A 15,134-nucleotide genomic window follows, 5' to 3' on the forward strand; every position below is an offset into this window, starting at 1 on the left:
GATGGGTGATTTACAAGTGCATCTGCCCACACTGCTCTGAGTGTTCAGCAGTTTTTGACCAAAAACAGCAGGACCCCTGTGCCTAACCCTCCCTATTCACTCGATCTCGCCCCGAGAGACTTTTTCGTTGCTTTCCTAATTGAAGAGTCCTCAAATGGAAAGGTTTTGCCAATGTGGAAGAGGTGAAAACAAGATACCAGCAGAAGTACTAAAAGGCATAAAAATCAACAAGTTCAAAAACTGTTTTGAGTAGTGGAAAAAAGTCTTGATAGGTGAATTGCATCAAATGGAGAGTACTTTGAAGGCGACAAGTTTGAACGTGTATAAATAAATACACAATTTTTTATAAATAAATTCTGGGTTTTTTGGGTTCCCCCCTTGTAACAAAAATATCTGGTTGCTGGGAAGGATTGAAACATGTAATATATTTGGAAAGCAGGTTACAATTCATTTGGGAAGAATAAACCGATTCTTTAGTGTTCATGTACCTTTAAGGCTTAGGCAATCTCAAAAGTTTATCAGAGAAAAGGGTCAGTGCTTCTTTCCAAACCACACTGATATAAATCAAAAGTGGAGGAACCATATTTGCAATGGAAGCTGTTGCAAACACATGATGTCCAAGACCGATCAACTTAAGTCCTGCTGGTATCACTGTTATAATTAAATGAACTGTTTACCTGCCTGTCTCCCATGTGGCTGGATCTGTGCTATGTGCTGAGGATACTGAGATTTATAAGACATGCTTCTTGTTCTCCAGTTTCCCATATTCGGAGAGGGATATGACTTGGAGAAAGGCAAAACAATATAAAAAAAAAGTGAGTGGAATGATAAGGGGACGTATAGGATCCTAGAGAAAAGGAGGAGCACACAACCCAGCCTGGAGGAGGGGTCAAGAAAGTTTCCATGGAGGTGCTCTGAACCACTGGGGCTTCCACCCTTTGCTGAAGGAAACTGTCATGTTATTCACAGGTCAGTAAACAATCCAGCCAAAGAGAATCTGAACCAGTTCTTCCAATTCTACCCTCCGGGTTTGGGTCTGATGGGTCTGGTCAGCGTTTGAATGCTGGATGATCACGGTCAGGGCCAGAGACCTACACTGGTGATCAAGATACTGAGCCAGAGAAAAAGTGGATAGAAAACCTCATTCATCTAGCAGCGTAGAGGGCAGGGGCAGGGCAAGTACGGTGGGCAGAGCCAAGGTTTCAGGGCCAAAGACTGGAAACATTGTAGGGTGGAGTAGACACTTGAGTGACTGCAAACACAACTTTCATGAAGCTGAGAGACCATACTAGCTATGCATGCAGTAAGGTGGCTAAGAAAATGAGAAGGGCTGGAAAAAGATCGAGGGAAGAGCTTGAGTGGTTGTCTCATCAAAAACTCCAAAGGCTTGGGTAACAGCTCCAAGTAAAATATGCTTTCCAAGCATCACTTTTCAAAAATTTCTTAAACTTATAAAAATTGTCTGAAAGACCTTATGTAATCTTGAGTTTCCAACAAGAGTTTCCAGTTTAAGAAAATGTTTCCATATTTGTAACTTTTGTAACTGTCTTGAAGGAAGTGATCAACAGGTGAAAAACCACTGAACATACATAGATCTCTCCTTTTCTTCCTCCTCTTTCACCACCTCTTCCTCCTCAGGCTTTATTAAGATATAATTGGCATACAATAAACTGTACACATTTAAAGTGTGAAATGTGATGCCTCGCCATATGTACACACCCATGAAAGCATCGACACAATCAACTGTAAAATTTCATCAACGCTCTTTTGGAATCTCTCCCTCCTGCCTACCCAACTGCAGGCAACCCCTGGTCTACTTTCTGTCATTAGAGACTAGTTTACATTTACTAGAGTTTTATATAAATAAAGTCTTAAGGTATGTACTCTTTGTTGGGGGGGGGTCTGGCTTTATTCATTCAGCATAACTATTTTGAAATTCTTCCGTGCACGTATCATGTATCAAGAGTTCATAATATTTAATTGCTGAGTAGCATTCCATTGTATGGATATACCACAATTTGTTATCCATTCACCTGTTAATGGGCATTTGGGTCATTTCTAATTTGGAGATATTACAAATAAATCTACAAAAACATTTAAGTACAAATCTTTGTATGAACATGTGCTTTCATTTTTCTTGGGTAAATGGAAGTACAATGTCTGGATCACATAGTAAGTGTAAGTTTGAATTAAGAAAGTTGCCAAACTGTTTTCTTTTCTTTTTCATTAAGATTTTATTTCTTTATAGAGAGAAGGGAAAGGAGGGAGAAAGAAAGGGAGAGAAACATCAATGTGTGGTTGCTTCTCACGCACCCCCTACTGGGGACCTGGCCTGCAACCCAGGCATGTACCCTGACTGGGAATCAAATCGGTGACCAGGCAAATTGGTTTGCAGGGTGACACTCAATCCACTGAGACACACCAGCCAAGGCCAAACTGTTTTCCAAAGTGGTTCTTTTACTTCACATTTGTACCAGCAGTGTATGATAATTCTAACATCTCACTGAAACTTGCTATAGTGAATAGTTTTCATTTTAGCCATTTTAATAGATTTGTAGTGATATTTCATTGTATTTTTAATGTGCGTTTCCTCAACAACAATCAATTCTTTTTCATGGGTTTCTTAGCGATTTGCCATTTGTGTATCTTCTTTAGTGAAATATCTGTTAAAATATTTTGTCCACTTAAGAAATTGTGTTTTCTTCACCGCCTGGCTTATTTTGCTTAGCATAATGCTCTCCAGTTCCATCCATGCTGTTGTGAAGGGTAGGAGTTCCTTCTTTTTTTCTGCTGCATAGTATTCCACTGTGTAAATATGCCATAGTTTTTTGATCCACTCATTTATTGATGGGCACTTAGGTTGCTTCTAATACTTGGCTCTTGTAAATTGTGCTGCTATGAACATTGGGGCACATAAGTTCCTTAGAATTGGTGTTTCGGGATTCTTAGGGTACAATCCCAGCAGTTCCATTTTTAGCTTCTTGAGGAAATTCCAAACTATTCTCCACAGTGGCTGCACCAGTCTGCATTCCCACCAACAGTGCACTAGGGTTCCCTTTTCTCCACAACTTTGCCAGCACTTGTTTGTTGATTTGTTTATGATGGCCATTCTGGCCAGTGTGAAGTGGTTTCTCATTGTGGTTTTAATTTGCATCTCTCTGATGGCTAGTGAAGCTGAGCGTCCTTTCCTATGTCTCTGGGCCCTGTGTGTGTCCTCCTTGGAGAAGTGACCCATAGACAAAGCCAGAGTGGGGAAGGATTGAGGGTGGGAGGTGGGGATGCGTGGGGCAGGGGAAAGTAGTGGTGGGAAAATGGAGGGAAAAAAAAACCACACTTTTTTTTCTTTTAAATAAACACCGTACTGTATTAGAATAATTTAAAAAATGCCAAAAAAATTTAAAAGAAACAAAAATTTTTAAAAAAAATGTTTTTTTCTTATAATTGAATTTTGAGATTTTTTTCTTTTTTTTTTTACTGTTCAATTACAGTTTTCTCCATTTTCCCCCATTGCTCTCCTGTGCCCTACCCACCCCCACCTTCCACATTCAATCCTTCCCCCTCCCCCCGTTGTCTTTGTCCATGGGTCCTTTGTACATGTTCCTTGACAACCTTTCCCCTTCTTTCCCTCATTATCTCCTTCCCCCATCCCCTCTGGTCACTGTCCATTTGTCCTTTATTTCCATGTCTCTGGTTCTATTTTGTTTTGTTGATTGGGTTCCACTTATAGGTGAAATCATATGGTATTTGTCTTTTACTGCCTGGATTCCTTCATTTAACATAATGCCCTCTAGTTCCATCCATGTTGTCGTGAAAAGTAGGAGTTCCTTCTTTCTTTCTGCTGTGTAGTATTCCATAGTGTAAATGCACCACAGTTTTTTGATCCACTCTTTAGTCATGGTCACTTAGGCTGTTTCCAGCACTTGGCTATTGTAAGTTGTGCTGCTATGAATATTTGGGTGCATAGGACCTTTTGAATTGATGTTTAAGGTTCTTAGGGTATAATCTGAGCAGTGGAATTGCTGGGTCAAGAGGCAATTCCATTTTTAGTTTTTTGAGGAAATTCCATACTGTTTTTCACAGTGGATGCACCAGTCTACATTCTCACCAGCAAAAGCTTCTGCACGGCTAAAGAAAACATCAGCAAAATGAAAAGGGAACCGACCGTATGGGAAAATATATTTGCCAATGATACCTCAGACAAGGGTTTGATCTCCAAAATATATAAAGAACTCACACAACTCCACTCCAGGAAGACAAACAATCCAATTAAAAAATGGGCAAAGGGCCTCAACAAACACTTCTGCAAGGAGGACATACACAGGGACAGGGCCCAGAGACATATGAAAGGATCTCCGCATCACTAGCCATCAGAGAAATGCAAATTAAAACCACAGTGAGATACCACTTCACACCAGTCAGAATGGCCATCATAAACAAATGAAAAAACAACAAGCAACAAGTGCTGGCAAGGTTGTGGAGAAAAAGGAACCCTAGTACACTGAATTTGGAGAATTTTTTATGTTACAGATATATGGGTTGCAAATATTTTCTCCCATTAGTTGGCTTGTCTTCCCATTCTCTTAAGAATGTCATCAGAGCTTTTAATCTTGTTGAAGTCCAATTTATTAACTTTTTTCTTTTGGACTGTGCCTTTGGTGACATACCTAAGAAATATTTGCAGGGAGGCCCAGTCCAAGCTGACATTTGCTGCCTGACCATTTGGAAATATCCAAATTATCACCATTGGAGAGGGGCTATGAGAAATCAATAGGCATCCTGGCTCTGGATAGAAGCCAAGTTCAGAAACAAAGATTAATAAAACAAACCTTCTTACTCAAAGTAGGTTCTTTCAAAACCTAAGAAAGAAATCTAAAGGTAAGAAAGATTGACAATTGTAAGCTAAATCTACTCCAGATGAAATAAAATGACAATGTGAAAATTACATTGAAAAACGTTTATTTAGGTACATACATATCTTTTTCTTCAGAATTAAAACTAAAATCTTAAAATAGAAAACTTGAATGTAAAAAATAAAAAGGTATATTTAGGGCCCTCAAAGAGATGAAGAAATAACATCCTTGAATAAAATAGAAAGTTATAAAATTAAACAGGCAAAATGAAATAGGACAAGTGGGTATAAAAAAAGAAAAATTTGAAATTCTGGAAATATAAATAAATGGAATATAATATTATTAATGGAATCAACTTTATATTGAAGGGTGGAAAAATTAAAAAGTAGTAAACAAATTCATTTGGAACATAGAATTAAAAGGTTAAAATAAATTAGTTAGGAGACATGGAGAAACTTTAAAGTATATTAGATTTTTCAAAAAAAAGAAGAAATAAAACAGTGGCACAATTAAGTATGAATCTTAAAGATTAAAAGAAGAGAACAGAAGTAATATGACCTTGGATTAAGCAATAGTTTTCTTACATGACATCTTAAACACGAGCGACAGAACAAAAAGTAAACTGAATATGATCAAATTTAAAAACTTTTGTTCTGCAAAGGACACTATCAAGAAAATTAAAAGACAACTTCATAGATGGGGCAATTTTGCTGATTAAATTAAATAAGGGGCTCATATCTCAAATATATGAAGAACACCTACAACACAATAATAAAAAGACAACCCAATTTAAAATGGGCAAATAATCTGAAAATGTATTTGTCTAAAGAAGATATACAAAAGCACTTGAAAAGATGCTCAATATTGTTATTCATTAGAGAAATGCAAATCAAAACCACAGTGAGATACCAATTCATACCCACTAGGATGGCTAGAATCAAAAGGTCAGATAACAAGTATTGTGAGAGTGTGAGAACATTGGAGCCCCCTACACTGGCAGTGGGAATGTACAATGGTAAAGCCACTGTAGAAAACTGTATGGTAGTTCCTCAACAGATTTGAATGTAGAGTTACCATGTGGTTTAGAAATTCCACTTCTAGGGATACCCAAGAAATAAAAGCATATGTCTGTACAACTTGTACCTAATGGTTTATAACAGCATTATGCATAATGGCCCCAAAGTGGAAACAATCCAAATGCTTATCAATTGACCAATGGATAAATAAAATGTGGCACATCCATATGTGGCATGTTCATATCATGGAATATTATTTGACAATATAAAGGAATGAAGTATTGATACATGCTATAGCATGAATGAAACTTGAAAACATTATGCTAGGTTAAAGAGGCCAGCCACAAAGGACCACATATTATGTGCTTCTGTTTATAAGAAGGGTCCAGCGCAGGAAAATCCATGGAGACCGAAAGTCGATTGGGGTTGTCTAGGGCTAGAAGGGAAGGACCCAGGGGAAGAGGGGAGTGGCTGCCAATGAGTACGGGTTTTGTTTTGGGGTGTAACAAAATTTCCTAAAATAGATTGGAGTGACAGTTGCTCAACTATGAATAAATTAAAAACTGTAGAACTGTATACTTTGAATGGGTGAATGTATATAATTACATCTCAATAAATCTTTTTATTTAAAAGTAAAAAGTAAACACAGAATTAAAAACATTAGTCTATAGCTTTCAAATCACATAAAGAAAAAAGGAAAGAATTTTAAAAATGTCATTAATTCAAAAGAAGGCAGGAAATCAAGAAAGGAAATAAAAAAAAAAAGAAGCAAATAAAAAATTGCCTGGCAATAACTAAGTGTAAGATATCAGCATTTATAAACTTAAAATTGCCTATCAAAAATAGAGACAAATGACTGATTACAAATAATAAAAATCAAGCTTTTTTGTTAGTCACTAAAGACTTCCCCAAAGTACAGTCATGGAGAATATTTGCAAATAAAGAGATGGGCAAGAGATACCAACAAGTACAAATCAAAAGAAAGAAAGCTATGTGACATTGCCAATATAGGAGAAAATTGAATTTAATGGAAAAGAATATTAGAAATAAAAAGGAGCCCTATATATTGATGAAATGTTCCAGCAAGAAAATATAACAATCATGAACATATAAGCCATGATAAGTTCATACAATGGAAAAACATCACAGCAATGAAAATGAATGACCTATATCTTAAATGTATCTACACTGGTAATCTAAAATATGCATTGTTGAGTGAAAAAAGCAAGGTATATCTCAAAACATAAAGAATGACACTTTTATCTAAGTTCTAAAATGTAGAACAATGTATATTGTCTATGAATAAATATATAGTCCATGATTTTATAATTTTATGACATACCTAAATAAATGCTTAAATCCAACCACTGCTCCTTTAATACAGGAATTGCAGGGATTTAAGGAAGAGGTTTTTCCCCATGTAGAATCTGAATGTGTACAATTTTCAGCAGTAACTTAACTAAATCCACATCAGATTGAAATTCCAGAAAATTCACAGAACGCCTACAACATCCCTAGCCTGCTGTTCTGTGCTGGGCACTGGAAGATGTGTGAGGGACCTTCCATCCATCAGGGATGAAGGAAAAGTGAACACAGTATGATGTGACAGATTGGAGGGTTGGGGAAATTTCAGAGAAAACACATGCATTCCTCTCTGTGAGCTCATGAAAGACCCCGTAGGAGACGCATGCTGCAGAGTCTTAAATGGTGAGTGCAGCTCTCCAGGTGAATGAGCGAAGGTGGCGGGTGAGGCTGGCATGAACAAAGCATCATGCATCCAGAACAGCATAGGGTATGTGGATACCCACATGATTTGGTGCTTCTGGTTTGGGTATAAAAGTGCAGATGGTGGAGGTGGGGAAACATCTGGTCAGCGAGATGGACAGGGGAAGGTCACCAAGGACCATGCCGACATGCCAAAGAACTGCAACTTGAAGCTAGGAATAAAGGAAAGCCACCTTTCCTTATGAAAGCGTTTTCCAGCCGAGCAGGAGCACAGCCAGATTTGCATTTTGGTTACCTCACTCAGGCAGCCACGTGGAGGGCTGGGACCCAGAGACAGCGAGTGACGTCAAGAGACAGGGAAGGTCTGAAATAGATCCTGAGGCTGATGAGGTAGGTAAACTTGATAGGGTTCAGTGAGATTGGCATGAAAAGAAGACCAGTCTGTGAATACAGCCAGGTTGGGGCTAGGGTGACTGTGAGGCAGACATCAAGAGGGTTCAGAGAAGGATGGGTGAGTGAAGACAATCGTGAGCTCATCCTTTGACGCTTCACAGGCCTGAGGGTTCTGAGGAGTTCAGCCAACGCCCTTCATTCTCCTGAATGCAGACTGTGTAATTTATGCAGATCAGTGACCAAACATGGAGGGGAGAAGTGATTCGTAAAGTATTTCAGCTTCTGGCTTTTTTATTTTTTTGTAATAATTACCTTGAATTCATATTATCTATGACAAGAAACACTGACACAAGGACTGCAGTGAGGAGTTAGGCATCGCTGAATTGTAATGAAGTAAGAGGATTGCTAATGTGTATTCCTGACATTTTTGCAGTATCAAATCTGACTTTGTCACATTTACAAGGTACCGAGAGCTGGGATCCAGAGGCGGTGTATTATCATCGCCTAACACAGTGTTCCTTAATTATCAGCACTCTCACACTTCCTGCACGGCAGATTTGAATCTCTAGAAATAGCACAAACTTGAAAATTAACATTTTTTCTTAAATAATCAGGATGCTATATTTATCGTTTTCATGGGATTGATGTTTTAACGAAGGTAAACTAATTTCACACTCAGAGGTGAGGTATTCCTACCCACCCCCTCCTCTGTAAATCCCCCTTCTCTTGGGTCTATTTTTTCAGTCCTCAAATTTCCATAGCATGAATAATCTTCCCCATTTCCCCCTCCCCAAAAGTGTTTCTGCACTTGGCTTGCCCTTGCAATAATTTACTGTGTTGGCAAGGAACCCGTGATAGAATGAAAGGTTTGCTTTTCTTTACAGTTACTCACCAACCTGTGACATTAAACACTTGATCACATAAATTGCACAATTTTTAAACTTCAACAAAAGTCAGAATGCCTTGTCTAGGTCGCTGAACTCTAAATAACATATAAACTAGTGCCCATCAACTGGCAGTTGAGTGGGATAAAAGAAAGGAGGACGAAAATTAAACACAGAATGATAGATGGAGAGAATTCTGAGTGGTCCTTAGCAGAAAAGTGAAGTATATGAAATCAGCACTTGGAGGTTCCCTCCCATTTGGGCTTTCATCCTTCCTCCTGCTTCAAAGGCACACTGCGCCCGCCAGAGCTCCGCATCGGCCCACCTCCCCAGCATGCAGCCCTGCCCCAGAATCCCTCTCCCACCACAGTAAAACTGCCATCTTGCATTTCGGTCAATACTGCTCATTTAAGAAGAAAGCAACCTTTGGGGATAAATTAGTCTTTCATTATAAATGCCTGGCATCCAGCATCCAAGTGATTCTCAAGTTACGGGAATTTTTCAAGAGTGTGAAGAGGTAAAGAGAGACATTTCAAGCCCTGAGGCTCCTCAGATGCTGCCTTGGAGTTACAGAAGCTTTCAGCTAAGCTGTCTGTGCAGAAGGCCAGCCTTGGGAGAATGAACAGCCTGCACTGTCAACATCACTCATGTTGCACTTACATGTTACACTTTGGCAGTAAGCTTCGCCATGAATGAAAGGTTCTTTCTGGCAAAGACGTTGTAAGCTTGAGGGAACGGATTGTAGCCAACACATCTTTGTTTTTGCAATGTTGTAGTTATGCACACTTCCTGACTGTTGTGGATGTTCAATAAATAGATCCTGATAAGACAGAGGCAGAGAATGCCAGACGGAAGCTGCGAGAACAGGGAGGCCTTTAGAATGGGAAGGTAAACAAATGTTAAAATAGAACATTGCTGAAAAGAGGGAGCAAGAGACTAGAAGGAAACAAGAAAAAGTAAAATGTAAAGCAAATGAGTATTTAGAATTTTCGATTCTTAAGTTTATGGCTGGAAGAGATCTTAGAGGGCACAGATCTGTTCCTATCCCGACCGAGATTTCTCTGCCTGATTCATGGGGGGCTTTGTCTGTCTGGCATCACTAAGAGCTTAGTGCGTGCAGCTGGATAGTCAGGGAGGGTCTCTGTGAAGCTGGTAGACTTTGTGGGTGTAGGTCACTGGCCAGTGTTGTGGTGCTTCACGCAGGGAATTACAACTCTGAAGGGAGTATGTAATGAATATTGGCTGTTAATGCCGACCAGTGCCATGTCTTTTTTCAAGGAAAATTACCCCAGTTCACTTCAGGAAGACCAGACCTCTCCATTCTCAGGCTAGGTGCTGTGGATATCCATTCGCCTTAGACACTGGGGTGGGCGTGGCACTCAGGCTTGACCAATCATAGGGTTGCATTCCCCAGGCCACCGTGGGGGTTCAGGGGCTGGTGCAGGACCCAATCCAAGACAGTAAAACACAACTGTGGCATTTGCTGGGGTTGTGGGGAAAGAAGCCCCGCTCCAAATTGTCAAAAATATAACAAGTAATGCTTAGCAACTTCTGGCAGGGAGGAGTGAAGAGGTTAGTGAATCCTCTATTCAAAACACAACAAAAAATGGGGGGAAATTGTCCAAATAACCATTTCAGAGCTCTGGAAATTGACTCAAGGCAAATAACACATTGAGCAGAGTTTGTTTATGCAAAAACTGCCAAGCTTTAGATAAGAACAGTGGGAGTGTGTGGCATTCTTGCCTGGGGCTGTTCATAATCCTCATTTCCCTTCCTCTAAATTTGGTTGTAAAGTGGTTCTACCACAATGGGGTGGGGTGTGAACAGCTTAATCATAGCTGGGAGAAAATATTTGTAAATCATGTGTATGTAAAGGATTTGTAGTGAAAACATGTAAAGAAGACTTACAACTCAATAATAGGAAGATAAGCAACCCAATTTAAAAACAGGCAAAATATTTAGTAAATATTTTACCACAGGAGATATATGAATGGCTACTAAGTACATGAAAAGATGCTCAACATCATTAATCACTAGGAAAATGCAATTAAAACCACAATGGGATATCATTGCATACCCATTAGAATGGCTCTAATTCAAAATGATAAAGTTAAGTGCTGATGAAGGTGTGGAGAACAGAAACTTCTTACAATGCTGGTGGAAAAAATAGATTAGTATAAACACTTTGGAAAAGTTTAGCACTTAAAGTAACATGTAAACTTACCATATGACTCTTCAATTTCACTCAGATATCTAGTGAAGGGAAATCAAAATATATATTCATAAGAAGAGTTGTACATACGTTTTTATAGCTTCACTTGTAAGCGCCCAAATGTGCATCAATTGGTGAATAGATAAACAAAATGTAGTATATTTATACAGTAGAGTTGTGCTGAGCAATAAAAGAAACAAACTGCAGATAGATGCTACAACATGGATGCATTTGAGAATAGTATGCTAAGTGAAGGAGGCCAGACACAAAAGACTGTATGTCATATGATTCTATTTATATAAAATATCCTAAAAGAAAACCTAAAGTGAGAGCCTACCAGTGGTTGCTGGAGCTGGGAAAGTGCAGGGATTATTACAGGCAGGCAGGAGGAAACATTTTGGAGTGAGGGAAGAGTTTTAAAATTGGATTATGATCTTGAACACACAACTCTATAAATTTAGTAAAAATCACTCAGTTGTACAGTTCCAGTGGGTGAATTTTATGGTATGCAATTTATACCTCAATAAATTTGCAAGAAAATAAAAGAGGTAACCTTGCTTTACTCATTGTCAGAAATGTGCAAATTAAAGGACTTGAGAAATAACATTTGTCACCTCTCACATGGCAAACATATTAAACATTTAAATTACGTATCACTGGCAAATATGTAGAAAAAAGGTTGGAATAATTGTTTTATCTTTTTAAATAAAGAAATATGGAAATAACTATTGTAATGAAAAGCATCTATATCCTTCAGATCTATAATCCCACACCTAGAAGTTGATCCCATAGAAATAAAGATTCAGAATTCAAGTATATTTTAAAGGATTTTGTTGCAGCATTATACTTAGTAGCAAAATTTTAAAACCAATCTGGAAACAAAATGATTGCCTGTCAATGCGGAATGAATAAACTGTGATGAATCCATACGGTGGCGCCGATGTTCAGATATGATTAACTTGAGGAAAAAGTGTGTTGATATAGGGGAATTAGGTCGGTACTCAGTCCTTGGGGAGGCTGGAGGGACAAGGTCTAGGCTGAGTTTTCAGGAATGGCTTCCAAGATTCCAGCACTGAACTGGTTCACCAAGGTTGCTATCCTCTCTGATACAAACACATAGCAACAGTGGTAAATTGTATTATTGTTCTCAATGACTTGCTTTGATCATTGAAATATCAGTGGGAGTGATGCGTGGCAGTTCCAAATAAATTCAAGCTTTAAGTGCCCTTGCATGGTTCCATTGTCTCTCTTTTCAATTTGTCACAACAATGGTGTGTCCTAGACAGGGGCTATGACCAGCCTGGATCCTAGGGTAATGAAGACACAGGGGTAGAGTGAAATCAAATCCACAGCAATGTACTACATCAAGGAGAAATTGCTCTTTGTCATTAGCCACTAACATTTTTTTTAAAGCAGCATAACCTAGCAAAAGCTGATAAATAAAGCTAGATATTCAGGAAGTTACAGCCCCAATTGCTGGATCTAAGATACAGCACCTCAGTCATCTAAGGCAGCAAAATAATGGCCCCGCACCCTGACCCTAGCTATCCATGAAGCTGGGCACCAGTTTCTGGGATTCCCAGTTCAGCTCCCACGCCACAGCCTCCATGACTACAGCTGAGATGAGAGAAGCAGCCAAAGCAAAATTCTACCACACTCTGGCTTCCAAATCTCTCTCAGGTGCCTGTTTGCCAGAATCTGGATCAAATGAGAAATTGTATGTCTAAGGAGGGCTAGAGATACATGCAGTAAGACATATTCCAATAGGACTACAAGGCAGTTGAGTGCATTCACCTATAGCATCTGCTACTCATATTGTGCGATATCATTCAGGTCTTTAAGGAGTGAGCTGGATTCATGGAACAGACTGACAACTCAGAGGGGAAGGGGGACTGGGGACTGCATGAAAGAAGGTGAAGAGATTAGCCAAAGAACATATATGCATAACCCATAGACACAGACAATAGTCTGGGAAGTGGGGCGGGGGCAGGGACTGGGTGGAAGTGGGCAAAGGAGGGGAAATGGGGACATCTCTAAGAATGCCAACAATGGAAATAAAGTTTAAAAAAAGAGTAAGTTAACCCCAATCACGTATGTTGTAGTCTGTAAATGGCATTTCATATTAAGAGGAGACCATAAAGGCTAATAGGGCATGTCAGAGGAATATAGGAGCCAATCAGAGGAGCTCCCATTGGCTAAAGTTGGGAAAATTTAAATATTAAAAAGAATTGCAGAAGATTAAAATGCATCAAATATATGCAGATGAGTTTTAATGGTACTGAAATGATGTTAGTGAAATAATAGATTTAGGCGATTAACTCCCAATATCACAGGGTGAAGGGCTTTTGGGAAACTTTATCCTGGGTGAACAGGCCGATAATACCTGAACTACCAATCCGTCTCAATATCACTCAAAGTGGAAAAACCACATCTAACGCAACAAGACATCAAAAGAGTTGAGCCTAAGTTTTAACAAGCCCGTAGATCTAACTGCTAGTCTACATCAAATATAGGGCATATAGGAACATGTTAATTGACACCTTGAGGATGTCTTCACCTAAATTTAGAATGTGGTAAATCTAAATTTACTTGAGCAAATCACCAGGTTTTTCCACAAAATAATAGCCTGTTTAAAAAGGGAGAAGGGGAAATGATTATGAATTAAAAGTGACTTAGGAGAAATATCAATGGAATGTAACTTGAAGACTTCTTTACAACCTAATTAAACAAAGCAAATACAGAATGAGGCATTTTCTTAGATAATAAGAAAGGTCTGAACATAAATTATTGGATAATAAACAATTATTCATTTTGTTATATGTAATAAGTATTGTGATAATTTTAATATCATCACCTGTTACAAATATATGGTGAAGTATTATTGGTAAAATGTGATCTCTGAAATTTGCTGTAAAATACTGCAGGCCTTGCCAGGAAGGAAGGAAGAAAAGATAGAGAGAGAGAGAGAAGAAAGGGTGGTGTATTAGATTTTTATTGTTGTTGTAACGCGTTGATACAAACTTAGTAGTTGGAAAAAACCCTGACATTTCCCTGGGCTAAAACCAAGGCATTGGCAGCCTGTGCTTCTTCTGGAGGACCTCAGGGAGAACTAATTTCCTTGCCTTTTCCAACTTTTAGAAGCCCTGCTCTCTTCCTCTATCTTCAAAGTCAGCAAGGCTGAATTTCTGTGGTTATTCTTCCATTGTTACATCTTAACCATGGTTAAAAAAGATTCTCCATTTTTAAGGATTCACATGATTAGGTTCAGCCTACCTAAATAATCCAGGATAATCTCCTCACCTCAGTCACCTCTGCAAAGTCCCTTGTGCCAAGTTAAGGCAACGTTCTTAGAGAATAGAATGTAAACATCTCTGGGGAGTCATTATTCGGCCTATCATAGGGAGGATTAAACAAGACTGGCAAAAGGTAAATATTAATAATTGTTGAAACTGGGTGATGGATATATGAGAGTTCATTATACTTTCCTCACTTTTTGTGTTATGTATGAAAATTTCCATAATAAAAATTTACAAAGAACAAGTTAGGTCTATTGCAGCTGACTATAGAGGATTTACATGATGAATTATTATTATGTGGGAAAAACAAACTTCAGGGAAGTGTAATATCATCCTAGTTTTATAAAATAAATAATGGCTGACATTCTATATATTTGTCTGCTTGCCTATATTTCCCTCCCTCTCTCTTTTTCTTTCTTTCTTTCTCTTTCTTTCTTTCTTTCTTTCTTTCTTTCTTTCTTTCTTTCTTTCTTTCTTTCTTTCTTTCTTTCTTTCTTCCTTTCTTTCTTCCTTTCTTTCTTTCTTTCTCTCATTTATTCATCTATGATTAAGTGAACCTGGAAAAAGCTAGGATAGACAATTCAGGAAAGCTATTAATATGTTAGTTATATAAGATGTGTGTGTTAGAGTAGGAGAGAGGGAAGCAAACTCAAAAAGAGTTCAGTGGAATAAGTCTGATTTCAAAAGCAAATATATAAGTCCATTCATATATGAAAATGTATAACTACAAGTGTATATCTATTTCTATATATATGCAT

This window comes from Pteronotus mesoamericanus, unplaced genomic scaffold (assembly GCF_021234165.1).
Source record: "Pteronotus mesoamericanus isolate MK-2021 breed Mesoamerican mustached bat unplaced genomic scaffold, CSHL_Meso_final scaffold_54, whole genome shotgun sequence".
NCBI classification, from domain to species: Eukaryota; Metazoa; Chordata; class Mammalia; order Chiroptera; family Mormoopidae; genus Pteronotus; species Pteronotus mesoamericanus.